A 24,113-nucleotide genomic window follows, 5' to 3' on the forward strand; every position below is an offset into this window, starting at 1 on the left:
CCCACATGCCGGTACGATCCTTGGAAAAAAGGCAATTAGCATTCCATTAACTCCACACATGCCGGTACGATCCTTGGAAAAAGGGCAATAAGCATTCCATTAACTCCACACATGCTGGTACGATCCTTGGAAAATGGGGAATAAGCATTCCATTAACTCCACACATGCCGGTACGATCCTTGGAAAAAGGGCAATAAGCATTCCATTAACTCCACACATGCCGGTACGATCCTTGGAAAAAGGGCAATTAGCATTCCATTAACTCCACACATGCCATATTGTTGCTGGAAAATGGGGAATACGCAGTCCATTAACTCCAGAAATGCCTGGAAGATTGGGAAATGGGAAATGAACACTTTGTTAACACCACACAAAATACACTAATTATACACACAGTGAGAAGCAGTGAGAACCATAGCTTCAAACCCATTAAATACACTGATCTCTGAAACCCCAGACCCCTTACCCTTCCAAAAAGCAGGTCTCCTGTAGGCTGCCTTATGTTTTACCTGAAGATCTCAGCATGATAGAGTTTAGAAAGAGTTCAGAAATCTTTTGTGTTGCCAAATGTTCTCAGTAGCCCCTCCTTGTGGTAGGCATGAGAATAGCACCCAAGCTGGAGAAACCCTGTTCCCTACACACCAATATTACAACTAAAAAAGTAAAAACTTGTCAAATGCTAATTCTTGACATGCAGACGTGATGTTTTTTCGCATACAACTATTTTTTATTCTCATTCCAAACACATTAAAGTCAATGAGTGATTTTTCTGATTCCTACCGCCAACTTTTTTTGCTGTGCAACTTTTTTCACACTCAAATCAGTCAATGGGCATTTTTTTCTCAATTTTACTATCGTGCCTTTTTTTTCACGCACTTATTTTTTAACACAACTATTTTCTCCAAATATATCAAAATCAGTTGTTATTTTTGTTGTGGTCAGTTTTTTCCCCAGTTTAACGAAAAATTTTACCAATTACGAAATGGTATAATTTCACTGTGAATCCATGCCTAACGAATAAATTTGCTCATCACTAGTGCCAATACCTTTCTTTAGATGGGAGCTCCTTTGGGTCGGGCCCCTCTATAGCTATTGTACTTGTTATAGGTCGGTTTGTATGGTTTCTTGTATGTTAATGTATACATGCATTTATTGGTACAACCCTGCAGAATATATTGGCGGTTTACAAATACATGGTTAATATACTTAATGCCCCAAACATGTAGGGTAACAAAAACAGAGCTATTTCCCATTTGCTCTGTTGCCAGGGTGCAGCAGCCAGCAGAATGAAGGGTCCCATTACACACCTTTACTTTAGGCGCTTGTAACGAAATTGTTTCCCGCCGCCTAGTATCACATTATAACAGAGTTCATTATGAAAACCACCACGACAACTGACCCCTCCCCAACAGCAGAGTTTAATGCCTACCTACACCAGTGCCGGGCACCTTGCCCCTCCCCTGCGTGTGTTAATTTGCACATTTTTGTTCATTTACGGTGCGGTGAATTAAACCAGTATGTGCATAGGTGCAGTCACAGGGCCCAGGGGTAAAGGGGCGACAAAAGAGATACATTCCTAGTGCCCCCACACCATTGCGCCCTAGGCACGTGCCTCTCCGCCTACCCCTAGTTCCAGCCCTGATCTGTTTCATCTACAGGGGTCCTACACATGGTGACAGGCCACATTACAATGCCTTCAGTGTCCACCCCACCATCTCAGTGTGTATGACCCCCATATAAACAAACTTTGGCCACCTGAGGGCCACAGCAGATGGAAACACAATGTACTGGGGCTACCTCAGTCAACCACAATAGTCCGGCAATTACCAACTGTAAGGCAGGGAGAAAAAGCTGAGCAAATTCCGACAACTAAAGTTGGAGGCAGACTCGGTGGGAGGGGGGTGCACAAATAGATATTGGGATAAAAGCTCATAGTGAAGAGACTGACCAACAAGATAAAGAAAAGAGGGAAATGACACAAGACACAATTTAATACAAGGTATGTAGAATGGTTGGGGTAGAGTCAGACTGGGCCAGCGAGGCACTGGGAGAAAACTCTGTGGGCCCCGCCACAGCGGACCCATTGCTTGGTCTGTGAGTAGATCTAATTGTAGGAGGTGCTGCAGCGGCCAAAGAGGAAGCGGTGCAACTGGAGGAATGGGTGTATACGCAGGTACAAGTCCCTCTAACGGTGCCGGGGCTAAACAGAAGTGAACAAGGTAAATCAGGCTGAATCCCCTAAATATGAATGCCAGGGCGGCTACTGGCAGTTTGATACCCGGGTATGCATAGCATTACATAAGGATCTGGCTTGTAGAGACTTAAATATCACAAAAGTGCATACAAATAGCCATGTAATAGTCACATTTTCAGCATATTATGCTGGGTAAAACCACAAATAAAATGTTGACTCAAGAAAACCTTATATTTTAGGACAGTAAATCCTAAATGGGTAAATAGTTTTTTGTTTTTTACTAAGAATTAATGAGTCACAAGGTTTCCCTAAAATTAACAGCTTGACAAAATACCTGGAAAATCAGCACAAAGCTTGCATGTTCCAGCATTCCTATCTCCCTCATCATCAGGTGCCAAGATAAATCATCCTAAAAACCAATGCCAGGGGGAACCGAACAATTTTGATGGCCCAGTGTGCATAGAATTACCAAAGTATCAGATCTATAGAAACTCCAAAATCAAAAGAGCGCAGTCCTTCTGTCCTTCTCCCCATCATCCACACACTTTGTATCCCACCTGAGCAACACTTTACTAACTGCCCCAACCAAATACTCCTCCCCATCCCCCCACACCACTTTGTATCCCACCTGAGTAACACTTTACCCCTGCCCCAACCAAATACTCCTCCCCATCACCCACACACTTTGTATCCCACCTGAGTAACACTTTACTAACTGCCCCAACCAAATACTCCTCCCCATCCCCCACACACTTTGTATCCCACCTGAGCAACTCTTTACCCTCTGCCCAACCAAATACTCCTCCCATCACCCACACACTTTTGTATTCCACCTGAGTAACACTTTACCCTCTGCCCTGACCAAATACTCCTTCCTATCACCCACACACTTTGGTATCCCACCTAAGTAACTCTCTACCCTTTACTCGTGCCAAAAACTCCTTCTCTCCATCGCCCACACACTTTCTATCCAACCTGAGGAACTCTTTACCCTCTACCAAAACCGAATACTCATTTTCTCATTTTTACCCTCTGCACCGGCCAAATACTCCTTCTCCCCATCACCCACACACTTTGTATCCCACCTAAGTAACTCTCTACCCTTTACTCGTGCCAAACACTCCTTCTCCCCATCGCCCACACACTTTCTATCCAACCTGAGAAACTCTTTACCCTCTACCAAAACCAAACACTCATTTTCCCCATCATCCACACACTTTTTATCCCACCTAAGTAACTCTTTACCCTCTGCCCCTACCAAATACTCCTTTCCTATCACCCACACACTTTGTATCCCACCTAAGTAACTCTCTACCCTCTACCCCGACCAAATACTCCTTCCTATCACCCACACACTTTGTATCCCACCTAAGTAACTCTTTACCCTCTGCCCCAACCAATACTCCTTCTCCCCACCCCCCCACACACTTTGTATCCCACCTAAGTAACTCTCTACCCTTTACTCGCACCAAAAACTTCTTCTCCCCATCGCCCACACACTTTCTATCCAACCTGAGGAACTCTTTACCCTCTACCAAAACCGAATACTCATTTTCTCATTTTTACCCTCTGCACCGGCCAAATACTCCTTCTCCCCATCACCCACACACTTTATATCCCACCTGAGTAACACATTACCCTCTGCCCCTACCAAATACTCCTCCCCATCACCCACACAATTTGTATCAGCGCTATAGAGCTAAGGACAGTTAAACCTTCACTGATGATTGTAAATCCTGAAGTAAAGACAGAAATACATGCACTACTGATTGTAACTCTTGTAACTATTGACTGTAACACATGCATGGCTTATTGTAACTCCTGAGATACTATCAAACATACCGGCACTGCTGATTCTAACCTCTCAGTTAGTGACAGAATACCTGCACTGCTGATTAAAAACTTCAGAGCTACTGACAGTAATACCTGCACTGCTAGTTGTGACTCTTGAGCTACTCACAGTAACATATGCACTGCTTATTTTAACTCACGAGCTACTAACAACAATACCTGCACTGCTGATTGTAACTTTTGAGCAACTGAAAGAAATACCTGCACTGCTGATTGTAATTCCTCAGCTACTGACAGAAATTCCTGCACTGTTGATTGTAACTCCTGAGTAAGTGGCATTAAAAGCTGCACTGCTGATTGTAACTCCTGAGCAAATGATTGTAATGCACTGCAGAGCGTAACTTTTGGGCTACTGACAGAAATTTATACACTGCTGATTTGTAACTCCTGAGCTACTGACATGACTAAATGCACTGCTGATTACTACTGAGATGCACTGCTGGTTGTAACTCTTGAGCTACTGAACTTTATACCATTTTAAATAAATCTACTTTACAGATTTTGGATTTTACATATACTACGCATCTGTAAGTCTGATGCCAAACGGACAATCTGGGCCAAATAGGGCTGATCTGACCATTGAGCCTTTCATTGGACCCAGATACTGGAAGAAGAACAAGAACTTCCTCTTGTGCCACCATCTTACCTTAGGGCAGTGCTTTTCAGCCAGTCAGAATTATCAGTTAAAGCTCCTCTCAAAAGGTTCAACCTTTGACCGAGTCGCTCCATGAAGGTCCAACGTCTGGTCATTGCCCCGCCTCAGCTAAGGACATAAGTACAGATATTGGAAAACATTAGAGTAATGTGAATACAATCACTGGGGGGCACCATCGAGTGATTCCACCTTTCCTTTTCTTTTAAGGGTATATATAACTTGATCTCTTTTTTAGGGAACCAAGGGTGTCAGGTTAGTGATCCACAAACAAAAAATAATGGCATCTAAATGAAATAATATCCTATTAAATAAGTAATAAAGTCTGGGTTTCCTTGTCCTGTATACTTACCAATGCTGCCCCAGAAGCAAGGTTCTCACGCCTCATGGAGCTCTAGGAGATTCTATCTTCCCCCTGTGTCTGAGATGGTTTCTACCTGAGAGAACAATTCACTGACGTTAATATACTCGGCTCATTACGGCAGAACAGTAGAAGGGAATACAGAATGTGAGTTCTAGAGTACGGTAAGGATCTGACTGATCACTGCGCAGCCATACAGATCCCACAGGAAACGTATCTCCCAAAATACAAAGTAAAAAAGGGACCCAGTCTAAGGGTAATGGCACAGGGGGAGACGCCTGCGGTACCTACAGTCCCCACCGTATTGGCCACTCACTGTAGCACCCAGGCATTTCCATGTGCTCACACTACAGAGCAAACTGACATATCCTTTATGTTTCATCCATGTTGGCCTTTATAGCATTTAGTTCTGTTAGCCTAGAGCAGGGGTCCTCAAACTTTTTTAAACAGGGGACCAGTTCACGGGCCCTCAGACTGTTGGGGGGCGGAATACAGTGTGCATCAGCGCGTCACACCGGCCCAAGTGTCTAAGGGGCTAAGGACCACGCTGAGGCAGACAGGTAGTAGTCAGGGGTGAGGACGCAGCAGGAGCCGATAAATGACCTTGGCAGGCCGTATCTGGCCCACGGCCTATGGTTTGAGGAGCCCTGGCCTAGAGTCTTACTCGTGTCCTACTAAACTGTGTGCGGAACTAAAACTTGCAGTCTTGAACTTTTTGCAGTTTCTATTCTAATAATTGCTTTGTCTGTTGTTACTTTATAATACAAAAGAGCAATGAATATCCTAAAAAGTATATCCTTATAACTCCACACAAATTTAACATTAAGTCCAGTGGATCTCAGGTGTCCAGGGGTACATATAATACATGTACAGTATAATATATATATAAAATCAATAAAGTTTATTAATATGCCTCTTGCTCTAAAATACCCTACAGGGGGCCCTACAACAACAGTAACTCCTGTATAGACAAATACATTTTACCCAAACGAGAACCATTCCCAAAAGAAATAAAATAATAAGTCACACAAATCAATCGGTTGGGATTGGGAGTCGCACCACTCAATAGATTTAATATCAACAGGTTGATATATTTTCTTTAAGACAAGTCACAGAGTCTCAGTGGGGGTATGTGAATCCACATGACATTCAATGATTATATAATAAGGCTCCAAATTGATAATGCCTTGTATTTGATGGTAACTAAGCTGACTAGATCCATATTAGTGGCAAAACAATCCTACTGGGTTTATTAAAACCTAAATAGTTATTTATTGGGTTTATTTAACGCTTAAATGGTTTTAATCAGACTTAAGGCATGGTGATCCAAATTACAGAAAGATCCCTTATCCAGAAAACCCCAAAGCATTGGATAATAGATCCTATCCCTGTGCTTCAGAATATGTGCGCTGGTATTTCCCCACTCTTTGAAGGTTTGAACATAATTGTTATAGATCACAAACTCCCAGCAGCACACTGACCCATTCCTACAGCACTGCTCCAGTAAGCTGCACACTTCTGATTTCAAGGCCAAATGTTCCTCTAACAGTAGGTTTCCCCTAGCAAACCATACATTTCTGGAAAGAACAGATTCTGACAAATCCAATATAGGTAATTGTGCCTTTCTACTCCAAATCACCAAACTGCAATGCTTTACTAAAATTATCGTTTTTGTTAATAAAAATGTGTGAACTTTTTTAAAAATGGTTTCAGTCTACAGCATCTTATCTCCCACAGGTCATTAGGTACCAAAATAAAACACCCTAAATATGAATGCCAGGGGTCCAATAACCAGTTTGATGTCCAATGTACATAGGTACATGGCTAAATATGTGCCATTTAGGGGCCCCAAAATAAAAATAATTTTAGCTACTGGAAAAATAACACATTTATTGCATTTCATGTACTCTCACCCCAGAAAGTCATATAGTTTTGAAAAGTACACATTCCCCCAGAACCAAAACAAGCGCGCCTCTTTCAACTCCAACTATCAAACGGCAAAGCTTTCCTAGAGTTGGTGATTTTGATGACATTTCCAAAAATCCCCTCAAGGCTTCCACTCTGCAGCTTCTTATATCCCACATATTATTAGGTACCAAGATTAAATACCCGAAGTATGAATGCCAGGGGTCCTCTGAACAATTTGTAAAGGCCCCAAGATGAAAACAAACTATATTTTTATATATTTATATATTATTCCCTCAAATCCATCCAAATGTCTTTCTACTCCAAAGTACCAAGCCGCATAGCTTTGCTAAAATCACCATAAAACTTCCACTCTGCAGAATCTTATCTGCTACATATCATTAGGTACCAAGATAAAACACTCTATATATGAATGCCAGGGGTCCTCTGAACAGTTTAATGCCCAACGTACAAAGGTTTATGAAAGTACAAGGCATAAAGAGACCCCAAAATATACCTTGGGCATACAAATTTCATGTTTTACATTTACACTAATTCGTAAACACACCACCAGTTTCAGGGTATTAGCACATAGGGAGATTAGCCGCCCGAGATAAATCTTCACTACCTCAGATCTCCCTGAAACACTTTCCCACCGGTTTCCTCACAAGGAAACTTCTTCAAAAACCTCAGACGGCAGCGCCCCCGGAGTTACCTGGGGTGGCAAAAAGCCGTTCCTGGTAACTTTAAAGGAGAAGGAAAGGCTAAGTCACTTGGGGGTGCCAAAATGTTAGGCACCCCCAAGTGACTTAGATCGCTCACCTCATACCCCGGGCTGGTGCCCCTGTACGGAGAGAACAGCACCAGCCCGGGGTAGCAGCGAGAGCTTCCTCCTTCCTGTAGCGCCGCGCGCACATGCGCAGTAGAGTGAAAAGCCGAACTTAAAAAACAAAGTCGGCTTTTTACTCTACTGCGCATGCGCCGGCCGACGGATTTCGCCCGGAGAAGAGAGAGGAAGGAGGAAGCGCTTCCTACAGGTACCCTGGGCTGGTGCTTTTTTCTCCTAACAGGGGCACCAGCCCAGGGTACAAGGTAAGCGATCTAAGTCACTTGGGGGTGCTTAACATTTTGGCACCCCCAAGTGACTTAGCCTTTCCTTCTCCTTTAAGAGCCAAATTTCCATTTCTTAATATGGAATTTCGGCTCTGCTAGTGTAGAGAGCTCTATTACACTCTCTACACCAGCGCTGCGCCCCCCTCTGGCGCTGTAAAGGTAAGCACAGGGGGGCCGAGAGGGGCAGCCCACCAGAGAGTAACATTATCGGCAGTGGGAAAGCATTTTAAAGAAAGCGTTTGCCCGCAGTAGGTAAGATTTATTGCCGGCGACTAATCTCCCCGTGTGCAGTCACCCTTAAATAATCTCTCCAAAATCGCAGACCTGTATCTGTAAGAGACCTGCTGTATGTACCCACATGTATAGCAGCCCCATGCAATAAACAGTAACGCCCCCATGTTCCTTACTATACACTCTATCCAAATACTGTCTCACTCCAGTTTTCAACGGAAAAAAAGAAGGAAAAAGTGAAAGAAGGGAAATCTGCCAAAACACAGCAAATGTCATTTAGAAAATTCTATTGTGGTTCAGCTATAACATACAGTATGTCAATATAAAAAAATTGAAATTTTAGATGGCTTTAGTTGAAAACTATTACAGACCAAATAGTTTTTTTTTTTTATCTGTGAAAGGGTCACAATCCACAATGTGCAAACAAAAAACGCATTAATAATAAAACATGTAAAATAATAATAATTTTAAACATTTTCATAAAACTTTGACACATTGCTCCCTGACACGTTTGGTCTCTTCAGCTTTATCCTGAGCATAAAAACATTGCTAATTCTTATTTCCAAATGATATAAAAATCCCTGAGCAAATGCCCTAAGCCGGACGTTGCAGGAAGTTGGTGCTAAAAGAAAAACCCTTCTGTGCCAATGTGCCACACACCCATGTGGTTTCCTCCTTGGTAGAGCAAACGTGGCTGTAATAGCTATATGGGCCATACTAGGGAACCATAACTATAAATAATATTTGTTTTATATTTTATTTATTTTTTTTGGTGTAAATTGAATTACTCTCATCAGTTTCCTACCATCTCCTAATTGTTTCCCCCACCCCACATGAGAGACTTTACCTTTTCTGGTAACTGTATTTTTCTGGTTTTCTTCCCAAGGTTGTTAGGATGAATGTGGGGCGGTGGCTGCAGCAGAGGCCAGAGAACCCCCTCCAATCTGACCCTCCTTCTACTGATTTCTTCTTTTTCACAATACAAGGCAGAGGCCGGAACTTGGAACCAACAGAGAAAGCTTCCGGAAGTCTCACTGCTGCAGTAATAAAAGTGAGTGAATGAAAGAGCAGCGCCCCCTGCTGTCCAAACCTGCTTCAGCTCTCCAGCGCTCCATAGAACTCAGTCGGGTGTGAAAGGCTTTCAGCGACTCTCATTCTGGGTTAAGCCCCGCCCCTCTGCTTGGGAATGTGAAATGGAACAGCCGGAAGCAGGAAGCGGAACTGGATTTGTGCTAAGAGGAGACTGATTTCAATTACCTGGGGGAGGTTACTAAATGGAGTAATGCATATTGGCAAATGAACCAAAGTGTATAATAATGTGTAATGCCTCAAACACCCAAAGCAAAATCAACTACAAAAAGCCCAAGATTGTAAAAATACATATATAATAAATTACAAAAATGTATTAAAGAAAACTGCTACTGGGTTTTATTGTGATGTGCTGCTATGTGAGTCTATAGGCCGGCACATGGGATGCCACTGAAGGAGGGGCGTATGATAGGCAGCACTGTCCCAGAGTACATTGGGGGCGGATAAATGTCTCTCCACAAGAGAAAGGGTAAATTAGACCAAATGTGTTTGTGGGAAACACACAGTCATTTAAGACAAATTGCACATAGGCTGCTCCTCTGCCCAACAGGTACAACTTCCACTCCCACTTAAAGGGGAAGCATGTCTTTTCACAAAATAATACAAAATCTGTTTATATATTATTTCCCCTAAATATTTCTTTGCAGGTAGGGATTAGTCTGTGGTTCTCCTTTAAGAGGAGAGGCTACCCATATAATTCATGTATATAATCTCTGGGTTTGGAAAATGATCCTCCCCTTTTCCCTCACTAGGGTTGTTCCCAATACACTGCTTACTAATGTTGCAAAGTCCTCAGAGCACTTCAAGAGAATATCAAAGTGCGTGTTATGTCTCCTCCAGACCCTGCAGACCAGTCAGGGTTCTCCTTTTTAGAATTTAGTTAATAACAATTTGGATAAAAAATGAGATTTTATCCGAGAGGCATTGCAGATACAAAGCGGCCATGTTACTAAGGTTCTGTTCCAAAGACCCACAGTAGGAGACCATTGCTTTCTCCTCCACTCCTTGACCTTCAGATAAATCATTTGGAGGACAATTTTCATTGTTACCAAACTTGCCATAAATAAAGCCATTTCCTGAATTTAACATGCTGATTTGATGCGTTCCTTCTTCCTGGAAATGATGAGAGAAAAGTCTTAAATTGAATGAAGCTGCTGATCCCTGGAACGAGCACTGTACTTTGTAGCACTTTGAGGTAAAGGGAATCGTGAAGGAGAAGGTCTTTCTGGCGATGGCCAACCCGATGATTGCAGGGTACATGGAGCTGTACTCAGTTTAGTTGGTAAGGCATTAGTACATCCAGCAGACTGGAGAGCGTCCTTGGTCTTATTCGGTGTAGGGTGGGAAAATGACTTGCCATTACGTGTAAATATCAATTTCAAGGGAAACCCCAGTGATAGCAGATCTTGTGAGATCTGGGGATCTGATCGATGTGCAGAAACTGAGATGGTAAATGGTAAAGCATTCTTGCAATTCTGACTCCAAGTGCTTATAAGATTCTGGAATTCCTCGTTTTCTTATCTCGACAAAACCTGTTCTCCAGGTATTCTAATTTCAATTGGAGGTTCAGAACCTGTTGTTTAATTCAATTACTTAATTAAGTCCATTTCCTGGGCCTCTAAAACCATTTTTCGTATTGTCCATCCTTGATTCGAGTGTATCTGTGTGTCTTGCCAATTCTTTATCTTTCTCAGAAACAGTAGTGATTCGTGCAGTAGCCTTGTCCATTAATGACTGGAACACCACTAGAACACTGTCAGATTGGTCCAAAGTTAGAGGACTTGTTTGAGTAGTTTGGGAAGTGGGAATTGCCGATTCCGCTTCCGTCCCCATCCGAGTTGTGTGCAGATTGTATCAAACAACCAATTTGTTGCTTCAAGAAAGCGACAATTGGTTTTGTGGATAAAGGAAGGGAGAGGTTTTGCTTTTTTCTTTGATCATTAAAGATAAATGAAATTGTAATCCAGGAGAAAGTTAAGTGGCACAGTAATGTGGAGGAAAATACTTGTAAAGAGAAATATTTAGCTGCACAGTAATAAAACATCACCTTTCCAAGATTATTTGGTGTTATGGTGCCATCTTATGGTGAAGGAGTTGAATTACAAAAGTATTTGACAATACAGTCCATAACCTCACAGTCCCAAAATGACTGAATATAACAGTGCATTTTTAAAGTGTTGAGAAAAAGCTGAAAGCCAGTGATAGGTTCTCCAATATCATAGAGCGATTTGAGATATAAACCTTTCAAAGTGTTGTAGGAGATCTTAACGTCAATACGTCAGGTTATTAAACTCTTTATGCAGTTGTATTAGTCCAAGGGGCATATTCATTATAGTGTGGAAGCCAACATCACCAGTCATGTTGCCAATAAAAACCAATTAGCAATTAGAATTTGAACGGTCAACTACAAAAACAAAGATCTTATTGGCTGCTATGGGCAACATCACCAGTAATGTTTGCCTCCAATGTTAATAATTACTGCCCCAAGTGTAAGACTAATAACCTTATGACTTACAATAACCATATGAATGCCATGGTCAGAACATAAAGTAAATCAGCCTATGCTTTCCCAAGTAGAAGCAACAAGGTCAATAAATTCATTCCAAGGCTTAATAGTTGCTATAGTTGCCTGGAGCTAAAACAAAAACAATTATGCCTCCATATAACTATAGAAAAAAGTCCAGAAAAATGGTAGAGAGGTTTTCCAAATGTCAATCAAATATACTTAAATTTGCATGTAGTTGACCGCTTAAAAGCTCAAAAAAGAGATAGGTATGTGGCAAAGCTAACTGGGCGCCAGGGTGAGAGATTCAACAAGAATAATTAGAAGCCAAAACTCACAATTTCCCTGTGAGCTGAAAAGCCTTAAGTACGTCACACCAGCCCTCCTGCCGGATACCGCGACTCACCATCCACACTGTAGGGAGCAGAGTCAGACAGAGATTTGCAGCCTCCAAATGGGCAGCGGGCGTCTCACTCAGGAGTACTCCAAGTCCATCTCTGTAAAGAAAAGGGACAGCTAGCGGGGGAAAAGGCATCCCTAATTTCACAAGAGAGACTGCAAATAGTCAACTCCAGTCAAGATTAACTGGCGCTCCGAGATCTGCGGCCTGCTTGCTGGGCGATGGCCATGCTCAGAAATACTTAGTACAAGTATTAAGTGAAGGGCTGTCATGTTCACTTACTAGAGTTTTTAATATCTTCCAAACAATTGTTGTTGTTTACTGCTTTGTTCAAAAAATAGCCTTAAAGAAATATTTTTCTATATATATTTTTCATGCAGGGAACTGGAGTTGTGAGAGTTGTGAGAGGGATGTTCCCTTGCAAGAACAATGTAATAAGGAACTGATAGATACTACCAAGTTTAAGCATAAGAGCAACTTTATCCTGGGCAATATGGAGGGACACTTCTAGATCCAGTTGTTCTGACCCAGTACAATAAGGCACTGGGCAGGTTAATAACAGAAGCTGCTGACACAGCAAATAAGTTTCTCTTTGATGCTGTTCAGATTCCCAAAGCTTGCTATTGAACCTTATAAACGCATACTGATTTGCAGAATGCAGTACGCTAGACTCAGGGATAACATTCCCCGTGTTGCTGCTGTTCAGTGCGTAACTGCATCTCCCACAGAGGCTTCTGGGAATCATAGTCGAACAACAGAAAGGCCAGTGACTGCTTGAGACCTGTGCCTGGGGAGAAACCTGTGTATTTGCCGGAAGGATGAAGAAGGCCTGCACAGAATGATGAGCACCATATAAAAACAATAAAAAAAATCTTACCTGACAACAATCTGCTTTCTGATTCCCAGCGTCCCTAAGTATATGTAGGGACCCATAGGGTTAAGCTCCCTATGGTGTTATCCCCTATCTTTAGTAATCTGTTTTGTTATAGGGCAGAGCCCTCTGATCTCAGGTTACTGTTATTAGGCTGCCCTCTATAGGTTTAGCCCAGGTTGACCACTCCCCTTGTGCAGACTATATAGTGTCTGGCACAAGGAAGTGTCTTCCTCTTTGGCTGCTGTTCTCTCAGGCTGCATGTCATCGGGCCTGAGACACACGGTCTCAGTAAAGAGAACTGCCAGTTTTGTAAGTCGGGGACAGGGCCCCGTGAATGAGAACTAGCCAGCACAGACAGGTTTACTTATAGCACCCTCTAGGAGTGGTGAGAGTAGTCAGATTATTTAGTAAGGGCAGTTAATAGCCCCAACCAGGAGTTGTAAAAGGGTTTAGTCCACCCCGGCTCTGTAGTCGTTCTTTAGGGACCGGTTTTATTAGACGCCAGGTACCAGTGTTAGGAGCTCTCCCCTGGACCACAGTCGGACGGAACACTCCCTTCTGAAAGGTCTATATCTCAGGTGTCAACTAATCCTCTGTGCATCCTCCAAGTGGGTTATTCTGTGCCTAAGTGTCACCTTTGTATTATCCACGGTGATCATACATTCTATACTGCTGTGTCTGTGAGTATACCCTGCTGCACTATTAAGCTGTGCCTTTGTCCAATAAATTGTACCATAGTTATTAAGCAAGAATCCTCTGGCGTCCATTATTCTCTATTTGCACTACACACCTCAGCTAGTGGTAGTTCAACTACACCCTCAGCTCCATCTAATTCTCCCATATAGCGGAGGCTCACCCCTTTGTATTAAGTGTCGCAATGTAACCCATGTTCATACTATCACTACTAGCCTGGGTTTGGTAAATTGGGTCAGAAAAGCGTTACATATAGATGACAAGAAACATTTTATGTTTAACTGTGGAGAGAGGCAAAACAGGTGTAAGAACAACATAGAAACTGGTTGGCATAGTTCCATCTGCAACATGTAGGCAGTTAACTTATGGGCAAACTTTGTCTTTAAAGGCACAGTAATACCAAAAAATAAAATTGTTTTTAAGTAATCATAATACAATGCACTGTTGCCCTGCACTGGTAAAATTTGCACATTTGCTTTAGAAACACTTCTATAGTTTATATAAAAAACTGCTGTGTAGTCATGGGGGCAGCCATTCAAGCTGGAAAAAGGAGAAAAGGCACAGGTTACATAGCAGATAACAGATAAAACACCATTGTATTGTACAGAACTTATCTGTTATCTGCTATGTAACCTGTGCCTTTTCTCTTTTAAATGGCTGCCCCCATGGCTACACAGCAGCTTAATTTACTAAACTATAGTAATGTTTCTAAAGCAAATACACCAGTTGCACCAGTGCAGGGCAACAGTACATTATACTGTAGTTCCTTTTATACTCTTTGATTTTTTGGTGTTACTGTTCCTTGAAGTGATAGAGCTCCTAATTTGTGTATGGCCACTCGGGAATTATTGGCCCTGCAAATTCATAGAACTGGGCAGCACTGCAACTAAAGCTCTGCAGCACCACTTGCCAATTCTTTAATACACATTGGGGCACATTCATCAAAGTACGAGTTCGAATCCCGAAATGGGAAAAATTTGGATTAAATACGATAATTTCTGATGATCGCAAATCGGAACAGTCATGGTAATATATTGTAAAATATTGTACATAAAATTTTCGTATCGAACGATCGTAAACGGCGGGAAAACCTTTCTGAATTTGATCCTTCAGTGCATGATTTTGGAAGTCTCCCATAGGACTCAATGGCACTCTGCAGCTCCAACCCGGCCCAAGGAAAGTCTCCCATAGGGCTCAATGGCACTCTGCAGCTCCAACCCGGCCCAAGGAAAGTCTCCCATAGGGCTCAATGGCACTCTGCAGCTCCAACCCGGCCCAAGGAAAGTCTCCCATAGGGCTCAATGGCACTCTGCAGCTCCAACCTGGCCCAAGGAAAGTCTCCCATAGGGCTCAATGGCACTCTGCAGCTCCAACCCGGCCCAAGGAAAGTCTCCCATAGGACTCAATGGCACTCTGCAGCTCCAACCCGGCCCAAGGAACGTCTCCCATAGGGCTCAATGGCACTCTGCAGCTCCAACCCGGCCCAAGGAAAGTCTCCCATAGGGCTTAATGGCACTCTGCAGCTCCAACCTGGCCCAAGGAAAGTCTCCCATAGGGCTCAATGGCACTCTGTAGCTCCAACCCGGCCCAAGGAAAGTCTCCCATAGGGCTTCAATGGCACTCTGCAGCTCCAACCCGGCCCAAGGAAAGTCTCCCATAGGACTCAATGGCACTCTGCAGCTCCAACCTGGCCCAAGGAAAGTCTCCCATAGGACTCAATGGCACTCTGCAGCTGCAACCCGGCCCAAGGAAAGTCTCCCATAGGGCTCAATGGCACTCTGCAGCTCCAACCCGGCCCAAGGAAAGTCTCCCATAGGACTCAATGGCACTCTGCAGCTCCAACCTGGCCCAAGGAAAGTCTCCCATAGGGCTCAATGGCACTCTGCAGCTCACACCCGGCCCAAGGAAAGTCTCCCATAGGGCTCAATGGCACTCTGCAGCTCCAACCCGGCCCAAGGAAAGTCTTCCCATAGGGCTCAATGGCACTCTGCAGCTCCAACCCGGCCCAAGGAAAGTCTCCCATAGGGCTCAATGGCACTCTGCAGCTCCAAACCTGGCCCAAGGAAAGTCTCCCATTAGGACTCAATGGCACTCTGCAGCTGCAACCTGGCCCAAGGAAAGTCTCCCATAGGACTCAATGGCACTCTGCAGCTGCAACCCGGCCCAAGGAAAGTCTCCCATAGGGCTCAATGGCACTCTGCAGCTCCAACCCGGCCCAAGGAAAGTCTCCCATAGGACTCAATGGCACTCTGCAGCTCCAACCTGCCCAAGGAAAGTCTCCCATAGGGCTCAATGGCACTCTGCAGCTCACACCCGGCCCAAGGAAAGTCTCCCTAGGGCTCAATGGCACTCTGCAGCTCCAACCCGGCCCAAGGAAAGTCTCCATAGGGCTCAATGGCCACTCTGGCAGCTCCAACCCGGCCCAAGGAAAGTCTCCCATAGGGCTCAATGGCCACTCTGCAGCTCCAACCTGGCCCCAAGGAAAGTCTCCCCATAGGACTCAATGGCACTCTGCAGCTGCAACCTGGCCCAAGGAAAGTCTCCCATAGGACTCAATGGCACTCTGCAGCTGCAACCCGGCCCAAGGAAAGTCTCCCATAGGGCTCAATGGCACTCTGCAGCTCCAACCCGGCCCAAGGAAAGTCTCCCATAGGGCTCAATGGCACTCTGCAGCTCCAACCCGGCCCAAGGAAAGTCTCCCATAGGGCTCAATGGCACTCTGCAACTCCAACCTGGCCCAAGGAAAGTCATGATACCGAAGCTTGAATGAATCCGAAACTTTTGTACTCTGCGCAACAATACGATTTTGTCGCACAAATTTTGTTGCAAAGTACGAAAAAGTCACGCAAATGTGCGAAAAAGTCGTGTAAAGTATGAAAAAGTCGCAGAAAATACCCACAGTACGAACCAATATGAATTTTTTGGATTCGGAGTCAATGGTACTTTGATAAATGTGCCCCATAATGTAAGTTTATGTTGAATAATTAATGCATACGTTGCCCCTGTCCCTATCTGGGAAGGACATACCATTTGGGGGCCTCCTCTCCTTATACAATAATCTCCTTTTCTGTCATACATACAATATAAAAGCTTCTCCCGGCTGTCTCACTACAGCATGTAGGTTTCCTACTAACCAACACCTGAACGCTCAGTCCCTAACTGCTGCACAATAGCCCAGGTTACTAACTTCAAATGCTACCTCCTTGTTGGGGCAAAAGACTGCCCTTGATACCCTAACAGCTACCTAACCAGCCCCAAGGTGGCACTGGCACACTGTGCTCCTACTTCCCCTGGTCTTGGCTAAGTGCAGCCCTCCTTACAGTCTCACAGCTGTCAAACTGACAGCACTGGCACAATGGGGGTATAGCATCTTATCCCAATAACCAGAAGTGACCTCACACACAAACACATTTCCAGAAGTGACATCACGCGTATCCACAAAATCGCTGCTGAAGCGGAAATATTGTACCCCCATATGTGCAAATGCATCAAATGCCGCCACCAAATGCTTACTGCACATGCGTGCCCGAAATTCCCCAAAGGACTTTGTGAGATAAATCAGGAGAATGCTGCTTGGGGACGGGAGAACGGGAGAGAGCCACCAAAATCTGGAAACTCCAGAAGAGTGCCAGCTCTGCAGTCTAGACTAGACACTTCCTTATATAAGCTCCTATGGGAGGGGGGTTCCCAACAGGCCAACCCTAAAGTGATACTGACATAAAAAAAACAACTCTTCATAATATGAATTTATACTAAAACATAGCTCCCAACATTTGAAAAATGAAAAGAGGGACAAAAAGATTTGGCACAAGTAGCGCAGCAATTTTTGACCACGCCCACTTTTGTGACCACGCCCCAATTGACACACCCCATTTTTTTTCTAAAAATACTCCTTTTATATAGTTGAAATGGTGGGCTATAGCAAATGTGCTATACCCTCATACTGTACTACCTAAGGAAAACAATATAGCAACTCCTACACATAAAATACAAATATAGAGAGAAGGCAGTCAGTTATAAGTGAGTTATAACTATGTATCAGTTTTGCCCCCATACACAGTGCCCCCTATGGCCTAATAGGCAGTACCCTTTTATAAGGCTGCGCCCCATGTGTACGTGTGACATCAGTAAAAGGGCCTGTCGCCGCCGCACAAGGATCCATATAAGAAGCAGAGCCGAACAAGGAGCAGGAGCGCCCGGCTCAAATCAGCGCATCCCTCCGTCCAGGCTAGTTCAATGAATGTCTATTACGTAAATGCGGGACATTCCTGGAACTATCAGAGACAGCGGGATGCGCTATTAAAAGCGGGACAGTCCTGCGCAAAGCGGGACAGTTGGGGGGTATGCTAAAAGTTATTTATAGGTCATGCTGATTATTTTCTACTGATATGTCCAGTCCTAAACCTGACTGTTCCTTCTCAATCTGTCAGTTATAGCGTCTAATGCTAACGGACTGGGAACATGGGTGATCAGATAGGTAATGTAAAAGCATCAGGCAGCAGATTTACAGCAAAATAATAAAGCTCGTGAAAAGACAATGTTATGATAGTTGCTTTCGCTACAGGTACAGTTCTGAGATCTATTCAAATGCAATGACTGCAGAAGTAGGACATGGAACTATTTAAGCCAAAGCTTAGGAACAAAGGTGCAGCACTCATAGGGCACATTTACTAAACCTCTAGCATTGCTCATATCTTTATTTCCATGTATGTCTGACATTTACAAACAAATCTGAATTGAGAAAGTCAGAGTAGGAAAAAGTCACAGAAACTGCAACTTTTTCAAACTGTGGACCGAAAGCTCGAATTTATCAAATTGTCACACAAAAACCAGCATCAAAAATGGAAGGGACATCTGCCATTGACTTCTACAAGATATCAGATATAAATTTAAGCTGTCAAACTGTCAGATTTGGATTTTTAGCCATTTGCAAAAGTCACAACTTTTTTTTTCTGTGACTTTTAACCCTAAAAATCTGAAAGAAAAAAAAAATTGGGGAAAAAAAAATCCCCCATATATCCCCCATAGAGACAGCAGAATTAGGAGAATGAGCCTTGGGTACAACTCGCAGTCTTGCACAGTGTCAGTATATGAATCCGGGACAGATCATCCCTCAACAAACAGCAGGTTTTTGCTGTGAGATTATTTATGGGGCATAGTGGTTTTATTAGGACCTTTTCCCTAGTCTATATTAATCAGATTAAACTACAAACTTTACTGGTACTATTTGCCATTAAACCTCTTTTTACCCCACCATGGGTACATACTAGTGCAACAAGTTATCAGTTTCAGCTCCATATAGCCCCTAAATGTCCAATGTCAAATGTTGAGATTTTCAGGGATCAAAATTAATTTCTTCTTTACAAAATGTATTCTCACCCTACAACACCCACAGGTTCCTGAAAATCTTACTCCGTTCTGCGGAGTTTAATGGGGTTATGTACTGCCCAGTAGCTGATTACTTATGTTTTCCCATGCAACCGGCTTATAAGGCACCGTCATTTTGCCATAAGAATGTCAAATAAGGGTAAAGGCACACCAGGAGATTTGTGCTGTAACATTTAAATGCTTTAGGTGGAGGCCATTATAGTCAAGGCCTTTGGCACTGTAGGCCATGGGTAAGCAGGCCCGGATTTGTGGCAAGGCCACAAAGGCCCGGGCCTTGGGGCGGCAGAAGTTTAGGGGCGGCATGCCGCCCCGCCGCAAGAACATTTTTAAATTTATCTCCCATACGGAGCAGTCGGGACCTCTCCCCACAGCTCAGTATGGGAGTTAAAAAGAGCGCACTCGCGGCTGCGGGGGGGGGGGGGGAGGGGGGGGCGGGTGGTTGTCGCGCGTTCGCGCATGTGCACAGGTGGAGGGGGGGCACCAACAGGGGCGGTCTCGGGGCGCCCAGAAGAGAAATCCGGCCCTGTGGGTAAGAGCACTAGCAAAGCGCCACGCGTGACATTATCCGTACTCCTTTGTGCTATATTGGGCATATATTGGGCATTGCTCTGCCTTTTATGTCTCATCAAGGGAAGAGGGAGAATTTTAGGAACTAAAAAATAACGTAAAATGTCTTTTTCCCTCAAAAACATTTAATAAAAATTGATAGTACTGGGGAAGCAACAGTTACAGTGACTCCACAACAAAAAAGATGTGTCCTTTCCTCACAAGTAAAATAATATAATAGTCTCACTTGAAAAAAAAATAACATACACAAAAATCCTTTTATTAATCCCTAAGGGGCTGGACAGCTGGTTATTACCAATAAATAATTACAAATAATTGACATTTCTGTTTGGTACTAAATAACTGCACTTGGGCTGCAGCTCTGTGCGTTATTCCTGCTTCGGAAACAAAGCCACCTGTATTAGAACCGAGATGCCTCATTAGATCATTTACTGAGTTCCACATCATAGACACGCTAAGCTAAGTCTAGACCTTCAGATCTTGCTCGGGCATTCCGGATAAGGGGTCTTTCCGTAATTTGGATCTCCATACCTTAAATCTACTAAAAAATCAAACATTAATTAAACCCAATAGGATTATTTTGCATCCAATAAGTATTATTTATATCTTAGTTGGGATCAGTTACAAGGTACTGTTTTATTAAAATAGGCAATCATTTTTAAAATTCTGAATTATTTGATTAAAATGGAGTCTATGGGAAACGGGGTTTCCGTAATTCGGAGCTTTCTGGATAGCGGGTTTCTGGATAAGGGATCCCATACCTGTACTATCTGCCATTGATATCACCATGCACCCACACAGTAGCAAATGCTTACCAGTTCTCAGTTTCTGACCCATTTTTTTAGATTTTAACATATAAATGGTTTATTGGCGTGCTTCCTGTGGCTGTGTCTAACGGGTTGATTCCCTTTCAGGTTAACATTTAGTATGTTATAGAATGGCTTCTTCTTAGCAGCTTTGGATTGGTCTCCTTTATTTTTTTTCAATGTAATTTAATTGATTTTATTTAATGAAGAACAATATGCAGGGTAGTTCGGTGTCTGGTGTTTACGGTGTCTATTTCTTCTTCTGTTCTGTACTTTCATGGTGTTCGTATTGTGCAGTAAGCTTTTGTAGGGTGATCCCTAGCTTAGGAGAAGATAGTATTCTAGAGAAAACCCTGGTCTAGGGTGCTGAGTGAATTCCTCTAGATCTTTTGTCCTGTTTCATTTAATAATAGCGTATACTCCTTGGTGAGGTTCCCTAATAGTGCTGCTTGGGGTGGTGGGGTTGCTTATTTATCTGCCTGAAGCTACCAGTTTGTCCCAAGTTTGTAGCACGTACATTAACTTTCTGTCATTTCTGTCTCTAAATACTCGTTCTTTCATTGGTAGCCACTGAATCGCCCAGAGTGGGGAGTGTGTTATTATGTCCCTTACATTCCCACTTCATTTCCCAGCAGGTCTAAACGGTGCGTTATAGTAATATTGGAATTAGAAGCCCCCTCTCAGGCCCTCTCTCAGATCTAGATGTCCCTCAACCCCTGTCACAACCTCAAATCATAACAAACCCCATTGAATGGGACTTTGCTGGGATGTCCTGTACGGCCAGTCTGGTTTAAATAAATATATTGTTTCAATGCGTTGGATAGTTTCATTATAAACACGACACTACATATCAGTCATTTAGTATTTATACATTGTTTCATATATTTCTGCCACCAGCAATGATTCACAATCTTCGCAACTTTTTTCAGATAACACACAAGTTAGTAATAACATATTAAGAGAACAGGGCCGTTAAATGAATACTACATGTACTGTGAGTGCAATAATATATATTATATATCTACAAGTTGCATAGCAATAGCTATCAAAATGTAGCCAAATCTGAATGCAATGGGCTATAGGCAGGAGATGCAAACAGCTTATCTCTAACGTTCCTGTCTAATATCAATATTGTCTTTATTAGGTGCCTTGTCACAAAGAAATATGGATTTCATCAGATGCTCTATTTGTTGTCTCTTTATATATTTATTCTGCCACTCGCTATCACCATGTATTTAGCAGTAACATTAAAGGGAAGCCCCACTCAGAAACTCTTTTGTAGTGTTACAAAAACCCAATGGTTTTAAAGTTGTCTGTAAATGTTATGACAAACAAACATTTCATGACATGTGACCAGAGATGACTTCACACACAGCAATGTGACAGTTGGGTTTGTCCGTTGGTTGACTTTGTGGCGAGAGGTAAGTCTGAATCCCCTCTGAGAGATTTTTTGCTAAATAACCCTTATTTTAGCTAAAAAAAGATGGGAAATAGTTGGGTGATGCCCCCCTAGACTAGCGGATGTTGCTCCTCTCACAGATTTTAGTGAATTTGGAGAATTTTAGAGATGACATTAATCTTAGCGCTGGTTGGGAGACACAGACACAGGGTTTGGCAGTTTTGCAGGCTGCAGCAAATATATCCTTTTTCTTTTGACTGGGGACCCCATAAACATTTGGAGGCCATACAATACATACATTTTTCCTCCCAGTATTGACAGGCTCCTTAGAGTTCTGCCCCTTTGCCCCGGGTATCTGCCCTGCTCTCATGTAGCAACCTTAACATTTAACTGAATACAAATGGCAGAGAGGGTCCGGATCACAAGAGCTCACAGTCTCTTCTCTCTCTCCCCATTACATGAAATAGAGCGATTTGAGAGATTTAAAGCGATTTTGAGCTATTTGCAGCGACTCTTACGATCCTCGGTGATACAGAAGAAGACAAACAAAAGTCTTTATAAAGACTACAACCCGACATCTATAGTAGAAGAACAGGAAGAAGAAGAAGAAGAAGAAAAAGAAGAGGAATCTGCACAGTGAGTTATTACTAAATCCTTATTTGTTTATTGGGAGTCTCCACATTAACCCTAACCTTCCCTCTATTTTATATTACAGAACCATCCGACATGGGCCTCAAGAACAGCTGCCTGAGACCCAGGAAACCAGGTAAGGCCGCTCACAATTTTTTTTTTTCTGCCCCTCACAGAAGTCACTGTTGAGAAAGGTAACCAAGGGGTTAAAGGAGAGCCTAACCCAATTATAAGCAGCATTTATGTTCAATTACTTTTAAATAGAAATATAAGGGATTATACAAGTGTGTGCCCTGGGAATTACATTTCCTATATTTACTTACAAGAGTCGCCATATCATGTACGTTATCTACCATCAATACAACAGCACCCCTAGTGGTAATAAATACCTGCCACTTTGCTATTTCCCTCTGTGGTAGGAAACTGGCACATTATTATTACTATGAATTTAATAAAAACTGCTTAAGCCCTTAATGTCTTCTCTTTTCCTTCATTTCTCTAGGGCTCAGCGAGAACATCCTGTGGCCCCAACGCTGACCCCTATCTGCGCTCTATAAAGAAGAAGATCGCAGAAGAAATCCACAGAGCACAGACAGAGCTGTGGATCAGCAAAGCTGCACTGACACTGGACCTGCCCAGGAAAAGTGCAGCTGAGTGGAAGAAGGAGAAGAAGGAGATAAAGGCCAGACTCAAACACCTGAACAAGGCCTTGCAGGAGATCAACGCTGCTATCCAGCACTGCACTGTCTAGGTGCCTTCTCCTTATCCGCAGTTCCACCAGCGCTCACCCCTCCTTCCAATATATGGTTTTATACACAGGGGCACACTGAAGGTACTCGCTAAATTCTGCATTCCCTTTCACTCCATCGGTTAGACTGCAGAAGCCGGGGGTCTGCAGGCTGCCTGGGGCCCAGTGGAATGGAAGGGAATGCAGAATTCACCTAGTGCTTAACTGCGCTCATGTGTATGCCGCCATATTCCTTCTCATTTAACATCGCGCATTGATTCTGGGAGAAAATCCGATTGCCCGTTAAGGAGTCAGGAAGGAATTTTTCCCTCTAATGAAGCAGATTGGCTCAAAGTTCTCAGAGGTTTTTTTTGCCTTCCTCAGAATCAAAAAGCGCATTTTATATCATCAATAAAACTGTGTTTCACAGATTTACCATCAAGCCGCTGTGTGTGTGCCCTTTATTCTGGGTATTGGTTGTCTCATTGACAAGGTTACATATGAGGGGTGGAGAGTGGAATGTATGTGAGATTGGATCAAATTCAGCAGTGAAGAAACACTGAAAGGTTCAGTACCTGTGAGTGACAGTGCTCTTGCGGGTATGGCCTGCCCCACCAAGCATTCTCACACTGGGCCCAACAGGGCTGGAGATTCTGTTCACAAAGGCCATTCCTGGCATTCCCCCCCACCATTCCCCATCATGGCATGAGGCTGTATATACATCCATCAA

General features: G+C 43.3%; 1 long non-coding RNA gene across 3 annotated transcripts; it reads right to left on the bottom strand.

Annotated features, from left to right (window-relative positions):
* Positions 1-200: 200 nt before the first annotated feature.
* LOC116406606 lies at positions 201-24,113 on the bottom strand. 3 transcript variants are annotated; one of them, XR_004219676.1, is made up of 6 exons: positions 13,177-13,219; positions 12,238-12,396; positions 9,155-9,344; positions 5,050-5,134; positions 4,692-4,808; positions 201-326 (listed from the first exon to the last, which is right to left on the bottom strand). It is a non-coding gene; the product is annotated as an uncharacterized LOC116406606 (long non-coding RNA). The 3 variants fall into 3 exon arrangements; XR_004219677.1 differs by lacking the exon at positions 9,155-9,344 and having other exon boundaries at positions 13,177-13,217; XR_004219678.1 differs by lacking the exons at positions 9,155-9,344; positions 12,238-12,396; positions 13,177-13,219 and adding an exon at positions 23,959-24,113.

Source organism: Xenopus tropicalis, chromosome 8 (genome assembly GCF_000004195.4).
Source record: "Xenopus tropicalis strain Nigerian chromosome 8, UCB_Xtro_10.0, whole genome shotgun sequence".
In the NCBI taxonomy this organism is placed as follows: Eukaryota; Metazoa; Chordata; class Amphibia; order Anura; family Pipidae; genus Xenopus; species Xenopus tropicalis.